This window comes from Coenobita brevimanus, chromosome 39 (genome assembly GCF_032717465.1).
Source record: "Coenobita brevimanus isolate Jiangsu-jjx chromosome 39, ASM3271746v2, whole genome shotgun sequence".
Taxonomy (NCBI): Eukaryota; Metazoa; Arthropoda; class Malacostraca; order Decapoda; family Coenobitidae; genus Coenobita; species Coenobita brevimanus.
The window spans coordinates 14,039,650-14,061,893 of NC_136992.1; positions in this window are offsets into that span (position 1 = coordinate 14,039,650).

Below are 22,244 nucleotides of genomic sequence, written 5' to 3' on the forward strand. Positions count from 1 at the left end.
AGAATGAGGGCAAAAGGAGTATGTATAGTTGTGAGTAAAAGATGGAAGAAGAGCATAAGAGAGTATGGATCAGTTAGGTCAGGGTTTGTGTGGGTAAGACTGAAAGTTGGAATACAAATGTGGGCGATTGTGTGCGTGTATGTGCCAACGCAAGATCGTGCAAGCAGAGTGAGAGAAGAGTTCTGGGCAAATGTGGAGGTGTGCTTGGAAAAGTTCAAAAGGAATGAGAGAGTGTTTTCGATCGGTTATATGAATGGTAAAGTAGGGAATGTGAAGGTGGATGGAATAGTTGGTGAGTAGGGTGTGCCTGCTGAGATAGATGAGAATGGCAGTGCATTAGTGGACATTTGCGCTGCGAGGGGGTTGGTGATAGCCAATACCCTCTTCAGGCACAAAATGATCCACAGGTATACATGGCGAGTGATGAGAAGGGTGGGTTGTGAACTGAAAGGAAGACAATGACTGATTATGTGTGTGTGGATGAAAGGATGTGAAGATGTGTAATGGATCCAAGAGCTTATAGAGGTTGGGGGGGGTGGACTTTCTGACCACTACTTGGTGGTGGCCGGAATCAAGATCCAATTAAGATGGAGAAATAGAAGAAGGGAAGGACGGGAAGAAGGAGTATTTGTAAGGAGAGTGGAAAGGTTACAAGAGGATGAGAAAAAGGCACAGTATAAGAGAGAAGCGGAGGAACGATTGGGCAAGTATGAATTGGAGCAGATGGGGGACGTGGAAGGTGTGTGCAGGATATTCACAGAAGAAATATGTGCAGCATGTGATGTGGTGTGTGGGATGAAGAGAAGACAGAGGGGGGTGCAAGGAACAGCGTGGTGGAATGAAGAGGTGAGACAGGCTGTGACACAAAAGAAGAAAGCATACAATGAATGGATGAGAAATAGGGGCGTGGAAGAAGTTGAGAGGCGGAAGAGAGAGTTACATGTAGAAACAAAGACAGAGGTGAAAAGATTAGTAAGAGTGAGTAGGAAGAGAGTGGATGAGGAATTTGGAAGGAATTTGAGTGTAAAGTGGAGGGACTGTAAGAAAATGTTCTGGAAAGAGGTGAAAAGAGTAAGACAGGGTGGAAGTGAAGTTAGCAGGAGAGTGAAAGATAAAAATGGTAGATTACTAGTAGAGAAGGGAGAAAAAGTGAGCAGATGGAGAGAACACTTTAAGGAATTGTTGAACATAGAGGATGGAAGTAATGCGAGTATAAGTGGCTGGGGAATGGCTGGAAGAAGGAGGGAGGTGAGAAGACAGGAAGAAATCAGTAGGATAGAAGTTGTGGAAGCAATGAAGAAAGTTAAATTAGGGAAAGCCCCAGGAATTGATGGGGTGTGTCGTGAAATGCTGAAGTATGGGGGAGAGATAGTAGTAGAATGGATGTGGAAGATGTGCAGATTGGCCTGGGAGGAAGGTAGAGTCCCGGAGGATTGGAAGTCAGGTATAATTATTCCCTTGTACAAAGGAAAAGGGGAAAAAGAAGTGTGTGGTAATCATAGGGGCATTTGTCTTCTTAGTATAATGGGAAAAGTGTATGGTAGGATACTTACTGACAGAGTTAGAGAAAGAACAGAGAAATTAGTTGGAGAAGAACAGGGAGGCTTTAGGAAGGGAAGTGGTTGTGTAGATCAGATATTCATTCTTAGATCTTTAGTGGAAAAGTTTCTAGAGAAGGGAAAGAAGTTGTATGCGGCTTTCATGGATTTGGAGAAAGCATATGACAGGGTGGACAGACAAGGATTGTGGAAAGTATTAAGAATATATGGAGTAGATGGGAAGTTGTTGAATGCTGTGAAGAGTATGTATGATGGTGCTAAGGCTGCAGTGCGTGTGGATGGTGAACTAAGTGAATTTTTCTCTTTGAAGGTTGGGCTGAAACAGGGATGTGTCATGTCCCCATGGTTGTTCAATCTGTACATGGATGGGGTAATAAAAGAGGTACAATGTAGGGTAGCGGATGTTGGAGTGGCCCTGGTGAGAGAGAGTAGTGTTTGGAAAATCCCGGTACTGTTGTTTGCAGATGATACTGTGTTGTTGAGTGAAGACGAAGGAAAGTTGCAAGGCTTGGTGGATGAGTTTGGGAGTGTGTGTAAGAAACGAAATATAAAGGTGAATGTAGGGAGGAGTAAAGTTGAGAGAGGTGTAGTCAGTGAATGTACAGCGAGGTTGGATGGTGAGGAATTGGAAAATGTGAGTATGTTTAAGTACTTGGGTAGTGTGATGAGTAAGGTTGGAGGTTCGGAGGGTGAAGTGCTTGAAAGGGTACAGCAGGGAAGAAAGGTTGCTGGTTCTTTGAAAGCAGTGATAAGAAGCAGGGAATTGTGCATGGAAGTGAAAAAGTTACTACATGACAGTATTGTGATACCAACTCTAACGTATGGATGTCACTGGAAGGACACAAGTCAAGACAGCAGTGGAAATGAGTTATTTAAGAGGAGCCTGTGGAGTCACATGGAGAGACAGGCTGACAAATGAGGATATAAAGGAGCGTTGTGATGTGGATGTGATAGAAAGCGTTAGGAGAAACATGCAGAGGTCATTTGGCCATGTGGAGAGGATGGAGAGTGAGAGACTAATGAGGAGAGTGTGTGAGGTGGAGGGGGGAAGAGGGAAGGGGAGGCCAAGGATGAGATGGAGGGATGGAGTGGAGAGGTATATGAGAGAGGATGGTGTGAGCTGGGAGCAGGGCAGTGAACAGGTGGGGGACAGGACAACGTGGAGGTGATTTGTTTGTGGCCACCCCTAATGGGATTAAGGCGTCTGGATGTGACAGGAAGCATCAGGAGAAACAAACTGAGGTGGTTTGGCCATGTGGAGAGAGACTGATGAGGAAAGTATATGAGTGAGGTGGAGGGGGGGAGAGGGAGGGGAAGGCCAAGGATGAGATGGAGGGATGGAATGGAGAGGTATATAAGAGAAGAGGGTGTGACCTATGAGCAGAGCAGTGAAATGGCAGGGGACAGAGCGACATGGAGACGATTTGTTTGTGGCCACCCCTTACGGGATGAAGGCATCTGACAGTACACAGGTAGATAGATAGATACTGTAGTTTGGAATAAATTAGGTTGGTTTGTTACAATAATTACATTTAGGTTTGGATGAATCAGCACCAGTAAAAGTAATTCTGTGCCCATAATGGTGTTCAACGATGGCATCCGTACACGTCCAGTGCACCGCTGGGGATTGTATTCCATGACCGCTTTATAAATGCTATTCACCACTTTCAGAAGAAATAAAAAACACGGAAACTTAAAAAGCATTAAGAAAAAATTCAAAGAATCCCACGAATAGAAACATTAGAACACTGCCAAATAAGGTGGTCCCATATTTCCTTGAAGATTACTGAACTTTCTTCATTCAACAAATGTTGCTAGATTAACATGAAGAGAAAGTTAGGTATGTACAGTATACTGTAATCCAAAACTCTTCCAGCTAGATTTTAATTTCACTTCATTTAAGATGGCTGAAAATCATAAAATGAGAAGATTTCCCATGTGCCAACGGGTCATTATAGCTGTAAGTCAAAAGACTGTTCTGACAGGTGATATTTTGATAGTTGGGAAATTATGACCCAGGGGATATTATGACTTTTGAGACCTTGTAACAGAAAACCTAAATACCCACTAATCAATACATACTAGTAGTGTCACTTTCACTTTAAAGCTATCTACTACTTAAACCCAAAACCATTTTAATTCTATGATAGGATCCTAGGTAATGATACTATGTTTGGAGGCTGTATTTGAACTACACTTGAATGGAATTTTAAGTCAGAATTGCTGGTACCCATATTTACTTTACAACAAAAACAACAACTGCCCTGATGCACATTCATGCTGAACCACCATTGCAACAATTATACAGGTGTATGTGTGTGTGATGAGTGCGTCTGGGCCACCCGCACCACACAGGCTATCGGGGCGTCCTACTGAGGCCTCAGCGGCGAGGCTCTTGACCCCTGACTCTCCCCGCCACCCCACACCGCCCGCCGCTGCCTCACCCGCCCTCTCCACCCACCTGCAGCCGCTGGCGGAGCTTCCTTGGTTCGGGGTGACGGGGGACGCAGGTACCAGGAAGGCGTCACAACAAACAAGGTCACACCATGCCTTGGTTCCTCCTCACTCCCCCAACATCACAATCATTTTACCACCTTCGTGCTTTCTTCTATGGCTACAAACTAATAACTGGTAGTAGGCACTTAACAAATACTTACGCTGCCCAACAGGGTACATGAACTCTACAATAGTTGCTAACTTAAGGACGAAACTAGAGAAATCTCAGACTTGAATTGTTGAAAATGGCGTTCACGACTTCCTGCCAGTGGGAAGACTGAGTGCCGAATGGTTCTCTTTTTCAGACCTTTGTTGATCATCGCACCCTAGTTTATTTATTTACGGCACACATGTCTCAGAGTCTATTATTAAATATCTGAAATAAATATATCAAAATATATATCATGTGAGGCCCTGGAATAATTATGTTAATCTTGAAGTATCAGCAATGTGGATAAAATAAACTTGCTACTGTGCCTGCGCTTTAATATAAAGCACTCCACTTCTTAGATTTCAGGCAATGTTTTTCCTATTTGTTTGATGCGACTAATTCATTTTTATCTTTGCTTTTATTATTATTCGATGATACGACTGATTGAAAAATCTGCATATATTATAACATTTGCTAAAGGAGGTGTGGCTACCACTGAGCTCTATAATATCAAGAGGCTATCCCGCAGCGAGCGTGTAGCTTTGGCCGCCACATTGAAACACCACCACTCGTCGTCTCCACCATGGAAAAGCACTTGGATCACTGTTCTTAGCTTGCTGTTCTGTTTCGCTGTGGGCAATGGCACTATATTTTCAGAATTCATCGGCTGAATTCAAAAGACGTGGGCGTCGGTGGTGTAGATGAACAACAGCAGCGCCGCCCTGGGCCCCTGGCGGCTGTTACACAAACAAAATGGTCCTACACCACGACAAAGCCTCTTCATATTATAGAGCTCAGTGGCAGATACACCCTTGCACGAATCTGTAACCATTTTATAACTGCATTTGCTGAAGAAGGTGAGTGGCAAGACCTACCACCTTCTTTTGTTGTATTCAAGTATGCACTCTGTACACCTTTTTCAACAATAAATATTTCAATCAATCCAATCAATGTTTATTGGATTGACCTTTTCTTCAACGATCAGGGAGTAGGATTTTGGAATTCTGTTAGGATAATGAGGAGATGAAACGCAGAGTAATAACTGAAATAGCAGCCGTGGCAACAGAGGGCATCACAACTCCCCCAGGAGGCGACAACGGAGGGATAGGTAGGGCGTGCGGGACGTCCGTGCGATATGGGCATACGGCCGCGCGCCCCTATTCCACGGAGTGCAACCAGCGCGAACATCTCCGTACGGGTACATTACCTTCCAACCGATCCAGCTCTTGACAGGATCGGAGTGTAGCTAATAAACAGCTCCAGCACCCCAGTGACAGCCGGCAGCCGCACAAATAAAGCAATGGCCCATAGCCGTGCACAAACAGCGACCTGAAGCCATGCACCAGCAATGGCCTGTAGCCGTGCACCAGCAACAGCCGATAGCCATGCAGTTGTGGCGGCCGGCAAGCGCACGCCTAAGACACAGCCATTAGTTGCTTGTAGTGCTGTCCATCCCTTGCAGAACCCGTGATGGCCAGTTGCTGCACGCAGGGAGAGAAAGGCATGCCCTCCTTCTGCATTTGCCTCAAAGGGCACGACACTGGTGATGGCCGGCAGCTGCACCAGTAGACAAGGGACAGCCTGTAGCTACCCCTTGCCTACACGTCGCCCTTCATACGGGACTTTGGCAACGGCCAGCAGCCACAGCCGTAGGCAGGTGATGGCCAGTAGCCGCACTTCATCTGCAATCCTGTCAAGGAGTCAGGCCCCTGTGACAGCCACTTGCTGCACCGACGGGAAAGGGACGGCCAGTAACTTTGCTGCTCCCATTGCCCAGGGGACCTCAGTGACAGCTGGCAGCCGCGCCAGGGAGGGACACCACAAAAGTCTCTCACCCCCTGTGACTCCACAACCAGAGGGAGACCCCCGTTTGAGCCACCCCACCAGTGGCAGAGCAAGTCCCGCCTCTAACTCCCCAGCCCGAGGCAGCCTCCAGAGGAGAACCTCCCGATAGCAGATTGGTGGAGAGGACCTGTGTTGACCCTGGGGCTGCACTCCATCCAGCCGGCACCTGAAGGTGACCAGCACCTGTTGGACTCCTGTCACCAGCAACGCCGCAGCCCTACCCTGACGGCAAAGTAACAGGAGCGAGACCGCAGCAGACAGACCTTCAACGTCACCTCTAGTGCCCTGGGATGTGACCTCCCCAGTTCGAATGAGAAGCAACGCCCTTCCTGCACCGGCACCTGCAGGGGCGCCTACAGAAGATATTTGGGTCAGTCCCGAGCACCAAACCCCCATACCTAGCCCCTCCAGTCTGAGGCCCTTCACCACGCCTGATCATAACCCACTCCAGAGGACGACGCCCCTACGAGTAGTCCCGTGCCCCCTAGACAAGAAGGCACCTGAGGGGACTCAGCTTACACTGGACTGACACCTGTGAGCCACCAGACGACCACTTCCTTGCCCCTCACCCCTACCGTGACTGTGACTTCCATGCCCGTGGAGTAAAATTAAGTGAAAGTGACAGTACAGTCAGTGTTTAGCCTAACTACCTCAACTCCACTGTCTGTGAGATGAGACAGCAGTGTTCTACCATCCTGCCCCACTTAGTGAACACGGGACATATGTATGATTATTATAAAATAATGCAGCCCAAGAATTAAGTGTACTTCCAACTTCACTTAAGTACAGTGTCTGTCCGCCTATTCTCGAGACTGCCGGTATCCTGCGTGATACCTGTCATATATCTCTGCCAGTCCGAGCTTTGCCTTTGTATAGAGTCTTGTGAATTGTCTAGCTTCCCTTTGTTAAGAATTTGGTAATATACTTGTATAAGGTTGTTGCCCTGTGTTTTTATGCCCTGTACCTCTCATACTGTGTATTAGCTCCGGTCTAGAAAGGGAACCCAACTATACCTTAGGTGTGGCTATAGGACGGGAAGCTGCCCTAAAAACACCTAGCATAACACTGGTTGACAGTGGTGGTTCTTGACCCGGGCAGATACAGAGAAGAGCAAACAGGGAATTCATCAAAATGGTAACCAAACCGCATGTAGGCTACAATTGCCCAAATTCGACCAGGAGCAATACAACATCCACGCATACCTATCCATAGTCAAGCCGCTGCTAGATATTGGCTTCGAAGGTGACAGAAAATCCCAGTCACCCTACCACTTTTGGGCAAAGCAGCAGCCAGCATCACGCCTGAAGTCTTTCCCGAAATAGCATAGGCGAATTTCACTAAAATAGTGGTGCAAGTGATCACACCCTCTCTAGGAAGAGTGGTGGCGTTGTCCCAACTGGACAACCTAATGTACGATGGAAGCCTGCATGACATTCTTATCCCGGCTAGGCGGCTCGTCCCCGCCGCTTACCCAGAAGCAGATGCAGAAACCCGGGAGCAGCATACTTTCAATTCCCTCCTCAGAGTCCTCCCCAGTATGGTCAAGGAACACTTCACCATACACGACCCAACGGGAGATCTGGACAGGGACGTCCATGAGCTGATACTGAGACTCCTGACCTCCTGCTCCACCCCTCAACAAATCAACGTAGTGAGCAAATTTGCTAAGAACAAACCAGCCCCACCCAACAAGCCTCGGCCACTACCAACCCACACCAACCCTACGCCAAATCCACCTAGGGCACACCCCACCAACACGTGCCCTGTGTATACAAGGAGAACCAGAACCTAATTATGATCAATCCCTGGGAGTTCCCCACGTGCAGCCACCAATGTCTACTCCACGTCATCCGGTAGCAGCTCAAAGCAGCCCAGGGCAAACCAAACATCCCAGGCCAACGGTAGGTATCATTGTTAGAGAACGAGGGCCATGAGGACGACACCGTACCACCCAGAGATACCGATCCTTGGGAAATGGAGCCGGAGGAAGACGAGATCCCACAACAGCTGGATTTTTGGGCCCACCCCCGTCCCTTCCCGCGGTGGCTGGGGCCACCTCAGAAATATCACCTACGATAAGGTGAGACTGAACCGGGTTAAAGCAAGGCTTCTGGTCGATATGGGAGTGGTCAGATCGTGCTTCTATAGTCACTTTTACTCCCGTCATAAATCAGCTTTTGGCCCACTTTTCCCTACGTCGACTCATCTCTTGGACGCAGGGGATGGCCCCTTACCCATCGAAACCTGGGCCTTACGCACCGACACTCACCAGAAAGTCTCAACCCAGCACAAATTTATTGTTTTCAACTCAGCTTGTCGCACCTACGATGGATATCTGGGACTGGACCTCCCTCAGAAACTGCGAATGACCATCAACTGCCACAAGCAGCAACTCTAGTTTCAGGAGCCACCAATCCCCTTCCCAGTCCCTCACAACCCCTGTGCACCTGTAACCCTCCCCCACCCGTTCCCCAGCACTGCACCCCACCCACCTGCCCCCCCCCCTCTCCCGGCCCCCTCTCCAGCCCCCCTGCCCGCCCCCACCTTCTCCCTACCACCACCTCCACCATCACAATTCACTCTCATCACGAAGCATGGCTGCCAGAAAACAGGCTCACCAGAACATCCATCTTATTCTCTCCAGACCTGCCACCTGGAATCCTCTCGGCCTGTCTCCTATCCCCCACCTTCCTTCCCACCCCACATCGTAGTGGTCTGAACTGCCAACATCACCGCAATCCCCCTCACGCTACCTAAGGGGCTTGTAGTAGGAGAAATGGAAGAGGCAGAACCATGCACCCCCACCACCTTCTCCCCCACCCCACTGCCCCCCTACCCAAGCATCTCTCACCCCATCAAGCCGACACTCTCCGCCATCTGCTCCTGGACTTATCAGGACCTTTTCGTGCCAGGGCCTACTGATATTGGCCACACTACCTACCTGGCGCACGAAATACATTCCACAGGACCACCTATCCGCCAGCCATCCCGACGGAAAAACCCAAAACAACTAGCAGAGGAAGACTGGCAGGTCCAGGAAATGCTCGATGCCGGCGTTGTTTCACTTTCCACCAGCCCCTGGTCGTCTCCTGTCATCCTCATCAAAAAGAAAGACGGCACCATGTAATCCTACGTGGATTAGCGCCGCCTCAATGACGTTACCATCGAGGATGCCACCCCACTGCCCAGGATCGACGACTCCTTCAACTCTCTCTACAGTGCCTCCTGGTTCTCTACCCTAGACCTTCAATTTGGGTATTAGCAGGTCCCTGCACACCCTGAGGATAGAAGGAAGACAGCATTTCCCACCAGTAATGGAAAATATTATGAATTTAACGTCCTGCAAATCGGACTCTGCAACGCCCCCGCCACCTTCTCCCGTTTGATGGAGTCTGTCCTGAGTGGCCTCACCTAGGAAATCTGTCTGGCATACCTGGACGACGTTATCATTTTTAGCAAGACATGTGCCGATCACCTTCAACGCCTCAGGAAAGTTTTTCAATGCATTCACCAGGCTGGCCTCAAGCTCCAGCCTTCCAAATGCATCCTGGCTGCAAGGACTGTTGCTTTCCTGGGGTATATAGTCTCAAAAGATGGAATCTCACCTGACCCTGACAAGCTGCGTGCTATTGCGGAGCTCCCCCTGCCACGAGACATCCACGAGGTCCGAGCCTTCCTAGGCCTCACATCATACTATTGTTGGTTCATGAAGGGATTTGCAAATATCGCCAAAGCCCTCCACGACCTGACCAGGAAGGGAGAACCCTTTACCTGGACTGACAAACGAAGGGCTGACTTTCAGGAACTTAAGGACAAACTCATAACTGCCCCAGTTGTCACCTTCCCCGACTACACCCTACCCTTCTGATTATACACTGACGTCTCCCTGATCGCAATTGGCGCCGTCCTTGCCAAGTCCAGGAGGGATCAGAACACATCATCGTCTGTGCCTGCTGCACCCTTAACCAGGCCGAAAAGAATTATACCGCCACCAAGCAAGAATGCCTGGGCATCGTCTGGGCCTTGGAGCATTTCCGGGCCTACCTTTCCAGAACAAATGTCACAATTGTCATGGACCACCAGTGGCTCCAATGGCTACGACAGTCTGACACCCACAATGTCCAACTTATCAGATGGAGGGAGACGTTGGAGGAATTCAATTTACGAGCTCTCCTACCAGCCCGGCAAGCTCCATACTAACGCCAATGCACTCTCGCGCCTGCCCATCCACGCGATCTGATGCAAGCCAGAACTCCTCCAACAGTGGCGAGGCAAAGACCGCCCCCCCTGGATTCCACCACGATTGTTAACCAAACTCCACCAGCAGTGTGACAATTTGTTCACCCCATCGGGCCACATTATCCTCGACCCAGACACCACCTTGGATACCATGAGACTTCTCCACGCTGACAGCGGAATCCACTTAGGTATTAAGAAGCTCCTCCAGGTGTTCAGTGACACCTATTGGACCCCCAACCCCAGCAACCTGGCCAAGCAAGTCCCACAGTCGTGCTGAGCATGTGCCTTGGGCAAGGATGCCACTCGCACGGCCTGCCCATCATGCCGCATAACCGCCCACAAGCCTTGGCAATTACTATCAGTAGATGTAATGGGGCCCCTACTACCCAAATCTGGATACTGTTACATAATCACCTTCGTGGATATGTATTCCAAGTTCCTTATCACATGCCTGGCCAAAGAACACCACGCCGTGGCCGTGGCCAATGCCCTGGTCCACCACGTATTCCCCTATTTTGGAATACCTCAAGCCCTACACTCCGACAACGCCTCCGAGTTCACCAGCAACATCTGGCGAGAGCTAGTCAACATGTTCGGCTATTGCATCTCCCACTCCTCTCCATACTGGCCACAGGGGAACGGAATTTGCGAGAGGAGCTACTGCGCTCTCATGAACCAGGTGCGCACTAGAATCGAGAAGACAAAAAATGAAGATTGGCCAGCCAACGTTAAAATCGTCCAGTGGGGAATCAATTCCTGCCCCGAGAAGACGGTATATCCCCTCACGAGCGGATATTCAGGGAAGCCCCTCTACTCCTGCCACTACGCCAACCCCTACAGCCTCCCACCACACCCCCCCACACCTGACCCCCTCCATCACCTCAAGAGGCGCCTTCACCACCTACAAAACGGCCTGGACCTCCAACCCGACGCCACCCCCACAAACCCCTACAATCCAGGTGATTCCATGATGGTTGCAAAACTACCGATTCCCCATAAGCTCTCCCCCCATTTTATGGGTCCCTACACAGTCACCCACGTCCCTAACCCCTAACAAGTCACAACAGATTTTCATAAGACTCCACAAACATACAGGAATCGCCACGTGCGCCCATTCCGTACCATCGCCTCCTCTCGGTCCACCCCGCCCAAATCCTGCACCACCTCACCTCCACTCACTACCCCCGACCCCCCTCCTGACTCCTACAATTGCTACGTCACACCCTCCTCCTCTCTCCCATCGTCACCCATTCCCTCACCACCGGCTCCCTCACCTTCTACTCCTCACAGCACCTCACCCCCCACCTCACCGTTGCCACAAATCCCTTCCCCCAGCCAAACCCCCACTCCCTCCTCACCACCTTCCTCGACCCCCGCACCTCACACCACCTCACCTGCCATCCTGCCACCACCACGCCGCTCGAGCACGCCCAGCCCACTCACAACCGACCCATACATCTGCACACCACCCTCTACCACCCTTACCTCTTCCTCACCGTCCCCCAAAACCACCTCATCTCCCTCTGCCACCCCCAAACCCCTGCCCCAGATGCCACCACCCAACACTGCCCACCACCACACCAGACCACGCACAACCAGAGCACCATGCGGCAGTACTCCTACCTTGCCACCCACTCCCACCCTAAAAACCACCATCACCTGATCTGGCTGCCTCTCACGCCTTCCTACCAGATACACCACCAGCCCCTCCCCCACCCCACCCACCTCACCTCTCCCACCAGACTCAATCACCCCCAGACCCCACACCCCCAACACAACTCCCATCACCCTTAGGCTACACCAAACCCAGCTGAAATATCCAGCCACCCCTATCCCTGGAGAAAACACCTGCGCTCCTCCCCGACATAAAACCGCCACCCCTGCCTCCGTCACCAGCATTCAGCTGAGATCACCGGAGGAGCAACCACCTAGCCATGGGGGTCCAACACGCCACCTGGGCACCGACCTGCAGCAGGAAGCGCTGCATCCGTGGACCTCATCACTTCCCCCAAACCCTCTGCACCTCTTCCCAAGCCTCCACCCTCTACCTAACCTGCACCCCTCACCACGGCGAGAACCGAGCAACCACGCAATGGATCACCCTCTTCCAAAACCTGACCCCAGACCACAACATCAGCACCACCAAGATCTACTACCTCCAGCCACTGGGACGTGACTTGTCCCACCACGATGGTAGTGAAATAGCAACCGTGGCAACAGAGGGCATCACAACACCCCCAGGAGGCAACAATGGAGGGATAGGTAGGGTGCACGGGACGTCCATGCGATATGGGCATACGTTCCATATGGCCGCAAGCCCCTATTCCATGGAGTGCACCCAGCACGAACATCTCAGTACAGGTACATTACCCTCCAATCGATCCAGCTCTTGCCAGGATCAGGGTGTAGCTAATAAACAGCTCCAGACAGCACCCCAGTGACAGCCTGCAGCTGCACAAATAAAGCAACGGCCCGTAGCCATGCACAAACATCGGCCTGTAGTCGTACACAAGCAACGGCCTGTAGTCATGCACCAGCAATGGCCAGTAGCCGTGCAATTGTGACAGCCAGTTGCCACACGCCTAAGAGACGGCCAATAGCCGCTCGTAGTGCTGTCCATCCCCCTTCCAGAACCCTTGACGGCCGGTTGCCGCACGCGGGGAAAGAATGGGTCACTTTCTCTCCTTCTGCAGTTGCCTCAAAGGGCACAACACTGGTGACGCCCAGCAGCTGCACCAGTTGATAGGGGACGGCCTGTAGCCGCCCCTCGCCTGCATATTGCCCTCCACACGGGATTTCGGCGACAGTCGGTAGCCGCACCCATAAGCAGGTGACGGCCGGTAGCCACACTTTGTCTGCAGTCCCTTCAGGGAGTCGGGCCCTGGTGACAGCCGCTTGCCACACCGACAGGAAAGGGACGGCTGGTAGCCGCCCTCCTCCTGTTGCCCATGGGACCTCGGCGATGGGTAGTGGCTGCACCAGGGAGGGACGCCACAAAAGTCTCTTGCCCCCTGTGACTCCACAACCAGAGGGAGACCCCTGCTTGAGCCACCCCATCAGTGGCGGAGCAAGTCCCACCTCTAACTCCCCAGTCCTAGGCAGCTTCCAGGAGGAGAACCTCCCGACAGAAGATTTGTGGAAAGGACCTGTGTTGACCCCGGGGCCCACTCCATCCAGCCGGCACCTGAGGGAGACCAGCACCTGCCAGACTCCTGTTGCCAGCAACGCCACAGCCCTACCCTGACAGTGAAGCAGTGGGAGCAAGAACACAGCAGACGGGCCTACAGTGCCACCCCTAGTACCCCGGGGCGTGACCTCCCCAGTCCACACGAGGAGTGACGCCCTTCCCGCACCGGGCAGGAGTGCCTACAGAAAATATTTGCCCTCAGTCCCAAGGGCCAAACCCCTATACCTAACCCCTCTAGTTCGGGGCCCTTCACCGCTACCGATCGTAACCCATTCCTGAGGACGACGCCCCTACGAGTAGTCCCATGTCCCCTAGACGAGAAGACACCCGAGGGTACTCAGCCGACACTGGACTGACACCTGTGAGCCGCCGGACGGGTGCGCTCCCTTGCCCCTTACCCCTACCGTGACTGTGACTTCCATGCCCGTGGAGTAAAAGTGAAAGTGACAATCAGAGTACAGTGACAATGTTTAACTACCTTCACTCCACTGTCTGTAAGGCGAGACATTAGCAGTATTCTACCATTCTGCCCCACTCAGTGAACACGGGACATGTGTATGATTGTTACAAAATATATGCAGCCCAAGAATTAAGTGTGCTCCCAACTCCACTTAAGAACAGTGTCTGTCCGCCTATTCTCGAGACTGCTGGTATCCTGCGTGATACCTGTCATATATCTCTGCCAGTCCGAGCTTTGCCTTCATATAGAGTCTTGTGGATTGTCTAGCTTCCCTTTGTTAAGAATTTGGTAATATACATGTAAGGTCGTTGCCCTGTGTTTTTATGCCCTGTTCCTCTCATACTGTGTCTTAGCTCCGGTCTACAAAGGGAACACAGCTATACCTTAGGTGTTGCTAGGACGAGAAGCTGCCCCCAAAACACTTAGGATAACAATATGTACAGTGCAGTACATACCCTGCACAGACTTTCATATCTATGTGTTGCTGGGCCCACATGGCCATTAAAATACCCTTCCAAAACTAGTCTCATCCCTCATTCCTCCAATCACATGTATCAAAATATCATCTCAGAATCTGCCTGTTCTTCATCCAACCTGACCTGTAGATATTACCGTTATCAGGAGTTTTCCAAACACTAATTTCAACCTTTTAATCTTTTCATTAATGAATATATCTGGAGTCGTATTCATAAACAGTATCACAGAGTGGGGCCTCAAGAATAAGAGACGAGACGCAGCTAGAGATAGAAGAGCATGGACAGCCGCGATTGGATGGATAACCAACGCAGACACAGGTAAACATTTTGAAGACTTAAGTTTCATACAGGATTGCTTATGTATCAACATTTGCCTTCATTCAAACAGCCACGAAACACTTCACATTCAAGTTAGAGTGAGTATTTAAATGAAATAGTGAAAAATAAAATGATCCATGAAATACCCACCCCCATGAGGAGATCACAGGGAGGCGCGTGGATGGGATGACGAAATATCCACCCCAGGGAGAGACCACAGGGAGGCGCGCAAAGGGCCCATGCTGGACAGGCCTATGTCCCCCGCCACCATGCTCCCCTCTTCACCTCAACAAGAGCCAGCAAGAAGTACGCCACCCCACCACACTACTCTCCAGCTGGACCAGTACTCACATGAATCAGGGTGGGATTTGTGCTCTCACAGTCCCCAGTAGGACCGTGGCAACTTCCAATGTACCTGCCGAGGAGGGAACTTTCACCGTACTTCCCTCACCTGCAGGGCCCAAGCAGGACCACAACGATGCCCATCGTGCTCATCGGGGAGGGAACGTCCACCGTACTTCCCTCACCTGCAGGACCCACTGGGAGCAGAACAGCGGCAATGCCCACCGTGCATGCCGGGGAGGGAAAGTTCACCGTACTTCCCTCGTCTGCAGCCCACCACCAGGAGCAGGACTGCGGCAACGCCCACCGTGCTTGCCAGGGAAGGAACGTCCACCATACTTCCCTTGTCTGCAGCCCCACCAGGAGCAGGACCGCAGGAACGCCCACCGTGCTTACCAGGGAAGGAACATCCACCATACTTCCCTCACCTGCCGTCCCAGGGACTAGTGGAACTGCAGCAGCACCCACCGTGCCCATCAGGGAGGGAACGTCCACCGTACTTCCCTCATCTGCTACCCCTGTGGCGCCCTTCAAGGGAAGCATCCCTTGCTTGCCTCACTCCTCCAGAGGCTGAATGGGACGCCCCTCTCGCTCCCCCCATACCCCTAGGGGCGGAGCTTGCTCCCCAGCAGGGTCCCTGTTGGAGAGTATCTGGAGTGGCCCCATCATGAGCCTGGGAGTGTGCTCACTACAGCCGGCGACCCCACATTACCAGCCACTGCTGGACCCCTGAGGATGAGACGCTGCAACGAGTCCCTGATGGCCTCTCGACACCGGCTGCCACACAAACCGAGGACCCACCAGAGAGGAGCCTTCCTCAACACTGCCCCGCAGCACAAGCCAGACGATCCATCACGCGATCAGGGACCTGCACATCTCTCGAGAGCACACATTTTATACTGTGTCCTGCACTTGTATCTTTTGTGGTAATAGACGGTACGTGTAAGACTGGCTAGCCTGTGTTTGAGCCCTGTTCCTTTGGTTGCATGTTCTAGACCCGGTCCTGAAAAGAACCCAAGTCAGTTACTCGTACTCAGAGGGCAAGGAGTTGAACTCTGAGTACGCAGCATGACACTGGTGGCTAGTGGTGGTTCTAGATCCGGTCAGAGAGAAACAAGGAACGAAAGGGAAAGTTAACAAAATGGCTGCCAAACCACACATACAATTGCCAAAATTCGACCCTGAACAGTGTGACATAGACACATACATGTGCATGATCAAATCATTATTAGACATAGGATTCGAGCATGACGGGGAGAAAATTGCAGTAACCCTACCCCACCTAGGAAAAGCAGTCTCCAGCATCACTACAGAGATTATCCCTGAGCTGACATGGGCACAGTTCAAACAAATAGTGACCCAAGCGATTACGCCATCACTGGGGAAAGTCGTTGCCTTTTCCTGGCTCAACGCCCTCACCTACGATGGTAACCTGAATGACACCCTCATCCAGGCCAAGCGACTCGTCACAGCCGCTTACCCGGAGGCCAACGCAGGCATCCGGGAACAACACACCTTCAATACCCTACTGAGGATCTGCCCCAGTGCCAGCAGAGAACACTTCACGATCCATGACCCGAAGGAAGACCTCAGTAAGGACATCCAGCTGGTCAGGCACCTCCTCATTGCCTGCACCACCCCGCAACACATCGGCGCTGTCAGAAGAGTCCCCACTCGCAAATCACCACAGCCCAAACCCGGGACGCCCTCCAGTAACACTGCTCCTTCAGCACCACCCACCATGCTGAAGGCACTCCCCACAAAGAGGCGCACCACCCCCAAAGAGAACACCAATCTCATCTCCATCAACCCTTGGGAGTTCTCCACCTGTAGTCATCAGTGCCCTATCCATGACATACGGGAACAGTTGAAAACTGCCCAGCGTAGATCAACCACCTAGGGGTCCCACAAAGTTTCATCCATAGACGATGACTGCACCGAGGATGATGTCCCCACCGCCGACTACTCTGATCCTGGGGAAACAGAGCTTCGTGAGGAAGACGCCCTACAACAAGCTGGATTTTTAGGACCGTTCCCGCACGTCCTAACGGTGGTGGGGTCCACCTCACAAAATTGCCGCCCCCCAGTCTATGACAAGAGACTGAACGGGGTGAAAGCGAGGCTACTGATCGATATGGGAGCAGCCAGATCCTGCATTTACCACCATTTCTACTCCCCCCATACCTCGGTTTTTGGTCCACTCCTCCCCACGTCAGCCCACCTCGTAGATGCGGGGGATGGCCCCCTGCCTATACGTGGGGAAACCCGGGCCCTATGTGCTGACACCCATCAGAATGTGTCTGCCCAGCACCAATTCATCATCTTCGACTCAACTTTGCCATGCCTACAATGGCTACTTAGGACTGGACCTCCTGCAGAAGTTACACACCAGCATCAATTGCCACAAGCAGCGCCTTCACTTCCAGAAGTCTCCAGACCCCCCCCCACTCCCAGCCACACTGCATGTGCACACCCACCTCTTCCCCGCCATGTCCTCAAACTTACCCCCTATGATCCCTAACTCCCCAGCCTCCCCCCACACCACCTTCCCTGCCACCATTGCCTCCACCCTTACTATTCCCCTCCCCAGCATGAGGCCTGGCTCCACTTGCACAGGCTCACCAGAACCTCCGTCCTGTTTTCTCCAAACCTACCTTCGGGAACCATCTCCTGCTTACTGTCTCCCACCTTCCTTCCCCCCCCCTACTTCGGGGCAGTATGCATCACCAACATCACCACCCCCTCACCCTCCCCAAGGGATTAGTGGTCGGTGAGATGGAGGAAGCTGAGCCATGCACCTCACTCCCCTCTTCCCCCGCCACACTTACCCCTCTGTCTGAGCACCTCCCACCACATCAAGCTGACAGCCTCCGACGCCTCCTCCTGGAGTTTCAAGACTTCTTCTCGTCAGGACCGGAGGACATCGGCCACACCACATACCTGGCGCACAAGATCCACACCACAGGGCCACCTATTTGCTAACCATCTCAAAGAAAAAACAAACAAACAACGGGCTGAAGAAGACCGGCAGGTCCAGGAAATGCTCGATGCTGGCGTCACATCGCCATCCACCAGACCTTGGTCCTCTCCAGTCATCTTGGTTAAAAAGAAAGACGGCACCATGTGATTCTGTGTGGACAGTCGGCGACTAAACGACGTGCTCACCAAGGATGCCACTCCCCTACCCAGGATAGACGATTTTCTTGACTCCCTGTATGGAGCATCCTGGTTCTCCACCATCAACCTCCAGTCGGGATATTGGCAGGTCCCAGTGCACCCAGAAGACAGGAGCAAAACAGCTTTTTCCTCCAACAACGGGAAATATTATGAGCTCAACATCCTCCCCTTTGAACTATGCTGTGTCCCCGCTACATTCTCCTGGCTAATGGAATCAGTTGTCAGCAGCCTCACCTGGGAAATATGCCTAGCATACCTCGACGACGTCATCATTTTCAGCCGGACATGGGCCGACCACCTCCAGTGCCTTCAATACGTTTTCACCAGAATCCGACAGGCAGGGCTCAAGCTCAGGCTGTCGAAATGCGTCCTGGCTGAACGATCCGTCTCCTTCCTGGGACACATCATCTCCCTGACAAGCTGCACGCTATCGCAGACCTTCCCCTACCTCACGATGCCCACGAAATCTTTGCCTTCATCAGCCTTATATCCTACTACCGGGGCTTCGTCAAGGGATTCGCCAACATTGCAAAGCCCCTGCACGACATGACAAGTAAGGACGAACTTTTACTTGGAATGAAGACTGTATTCAAGATTTTCACACCCTTAAGACCAAACTCATCACAGCCCCAATCGTTGCATTCCCCATACACTGACGTATCCCTGGTGGTGTTTGGTGCCGTCCTTGCCCAAGTCCAAGAGGGACAGGAACACATCAACGCCTGCACCAGCCGTACCCTCAGTCAGGCAGAGAAGAACTATGCTGTCACCAAACGGGAATGCCTGGGTATCATCTGGGCCTTGGACCATTTCCATGCCTACCTGTCCGGCACCCACGTCACCATAATTACGGACCACTAGTCCCTTCAGTGGCTGCGCCAGTCCGAGACCCACAATTCTCAGCTGATCAGGTGGAGAGAAACACTCAATGAATTCAGCTTTGACATAGCATACCGGCTGGGAAAATTAAATACAAACACCAACGCCTTGTCCAGGCTACCCATCAACGCCATCAGCGCCACCACCAGCCTCCTACAGCAATGGCAGGACAAAGACCGCCCCAGTTGAATTCCACCCTAAGTTTTTTCCAGACATGGCAACCACCTGTTCACACACACCGGGCATATAGCACTCGACCCAGACATCGCCCTTGACACAATGACCCACCTACACTAGGACAACGGCATACATATTAGGACCAAGAAACTACTACAGGTTTTCAACGACACATTTTGGACACCAGACCCCTCTAACCTGGCCAAACTAGTCATTCAGGCCTGCTAATTAGGTTTGTGCACTCTGTAAGGATGCCACACGGACACCCAGCCCTTCAGGAAACATCGCTGCCCATAAGCCATGGCAACTCCTGTCCATCAACGTAGTCAGACCCGTACCACCTAAATCAGGCTACAAATACATCATCACTTTCGTAGACATATACTCAAAATTTCTGATCGCCTGCCCAGCCAAAGAACACCACGCTGTTGCCGTCGCCGATGCCCTCGTCCGCCACGTGTTCCCCATACTTCGGCATCCCCCAAGCCCTTCACTCAGACAACGTCCCAGAGTTTACCAGCAAGATATGGAGGGAACTTGCCTCCATCTTCGGATACAAACTCTCCCACTCCTCCCCATACTGGCCATAGAGTAATGGGATATACAAAAGAAGCCACCGCACCCTACTCAACAAGGTATACGAGCCAGGATAGAAGAGGCACAAAACAGGGACTGGCCAGCCCACGTAAAAATCGTGCAGTGGGGGATAAACACCTGTACCCGTGAAGTTGGCATTACCCCTCACGAACGAGTGTTCAGAGAAACACCACTCCTCCTTCCACTCCGACACCACCTATAACCACCTTCTGCGTCTCCCACGTCTGACCCCCTTCACCACCTCAAGAGCCAACTACATCACCTGTAAAACCATCAAGATCTCCAACCTGACACCACCGCACTAGTCCTTACACGCCTGCCGATTCTGTCTTTTTTTTTTAATGCGAGGAAGAAGGAACCAAAGGCCAGGAGCCCGCAATTATTGTTCCTTCCAAGAGAAAATCAAAATACAAGAGAGAGCTAAATTCAAGATCCGATCATTTAGAGATGCCTGGACACACTGCGTTTGAAAGACTGGAGATCATAGGAAGCAGAGAATACACACAGAGGGAGACAGTTCCAGAGTTGACCCGTTGCATAAATGAAGGACTGGGAGTAACGGTTAACTCTTGCATTAGAGAGCTAGACAGAAAAGGGATGAGAGTTTATTGATAGACGGGTGCTACACGCCCGTCGTAGAGGTGGAGGAATGCAAGCAGACAGTTCAGAGGAACAGTGACCATTGAAATAGCGATAGAAAAGAGATAAAGATGCAACAGTGCGGTGAAGAGACAGAGATTGAAGGACGTCGGCAAGAGGAGGAGAGTTAATGAGACGAAAAGCATTTGACTCCACCCTATTATGAAGAGCTGAATGTGGGGAGCCTCCCCGCACATGAGAGTTGTACTCTAAACAGGGGCAAATAAAACCCGTGTATAGAGTCAACAATTATGCAGGGGTAAAGAAGGAATGGAGTTGGCTTAGGACACGTAATCTCTTGGAAGCAGATTTTACATGAGATGTAATATGATCTTTCGAAGATAAGTCTCGAGTAAATGAAACCCAAAGCATTTTTTTTTTTTTAATGCGAGGAAGAAGGAACCAAAGGCCATGAGCCCGCAGTAACAGTTCCCTCCAAGAGAAAAACAAAATACAATAGAGAACCAAATTCAAGATCCGATCATTTTGAGATGCCTGGACACACTACGTTTGAAAGACTGGAGATCATAGGCAGCAGGAAATACAGACAGAGGGAGACAGTTCCAGAGCTGACCTGTTGCATAAATGAAAGACTGGGAGTAACGGTTAACTTTTGCATTAGAGAGTTGGACAGAAAAGGGATGAGAGTTTGCTGCCAGACAGGTGCTACGCGCCCGTCGTAGAGGTGGAGGAATGCAAGCAGACAGTTCAGAGGAGCAGTGACCATTAAAGTAGCGATAGAAAAGAGATAAAGATGCAACAGTGCGGTGAAGAGACAGAGGTTGAAGGGAGTCAGTAAGAGGAGGAGAGTTAATGAGACGAAAAGCCTTTGACTCCACCCTATTGAGAAGAGCTGTATGTGGGGAGCCTCCCCACACATGAGAGTTGTACTCCACACAGGGGCAGATAAAACCCCTGTATAGAGTCAACAATTGTGCAGGGGTAAAGAAAGAGCGGAGTCGGCTTAGGACACGTAATCTCTTGGAAGCAGTTTTTACAAGAGATGTAATATGATCTTTCCAAGATAAGTCCCGAGTAAATGAAACCCCAAGCATGTTCAAGGATGATGCAGGATTAAGCTGAATATTATTAAACATTAGTGGGTATACCTGTGGAAGATTTTGTCGGGTTGATAGGTGTAAGAACTGAGTCTTAGATGCATTAAAGACAACCATATTATTTTTACCCCAGTCAGAGATATGAGCCAAGTCAGACATTAGGTGTGCCATAGCCTCATCCCTTGTTTCTTGAAGTAACTGCTGAGATGGGCGTTGCGGGAACCGAATGGAAAGGTGTAGGGTGGAGTCATCAGCGTATGAGTGGATAGGGTTAGATGTACAGCTTAGAAGATCATTGATGAATAAAAGGAAGAGAGTTGGTGATAGGACAGAGCCCTGAGGAACACCACTGTTGATAGATCTAGGAGAAGAACGATGGCCGTCTACAACAGCGGCTATAGAACGACCAGAAAGGAAGCTAGCGATGAAGGCACAGATAGAAGGATAGAAACCATAGGAGGGCAGTTTGGAAATTAAAGATTTATGCCAGACACGATCGAAAGCCTTTGAGATGTCAAGTGCAATGGCAAAGCTTTCGCCAAAGTCCCGAAAGGAGGATGACCAGGAGTCTGAAAGGTAGGTGAGAAGATCGCCAGTGGAGCGTCCCTGACGGAACCCATACTGACGATCGGAAAGAAGGTTGT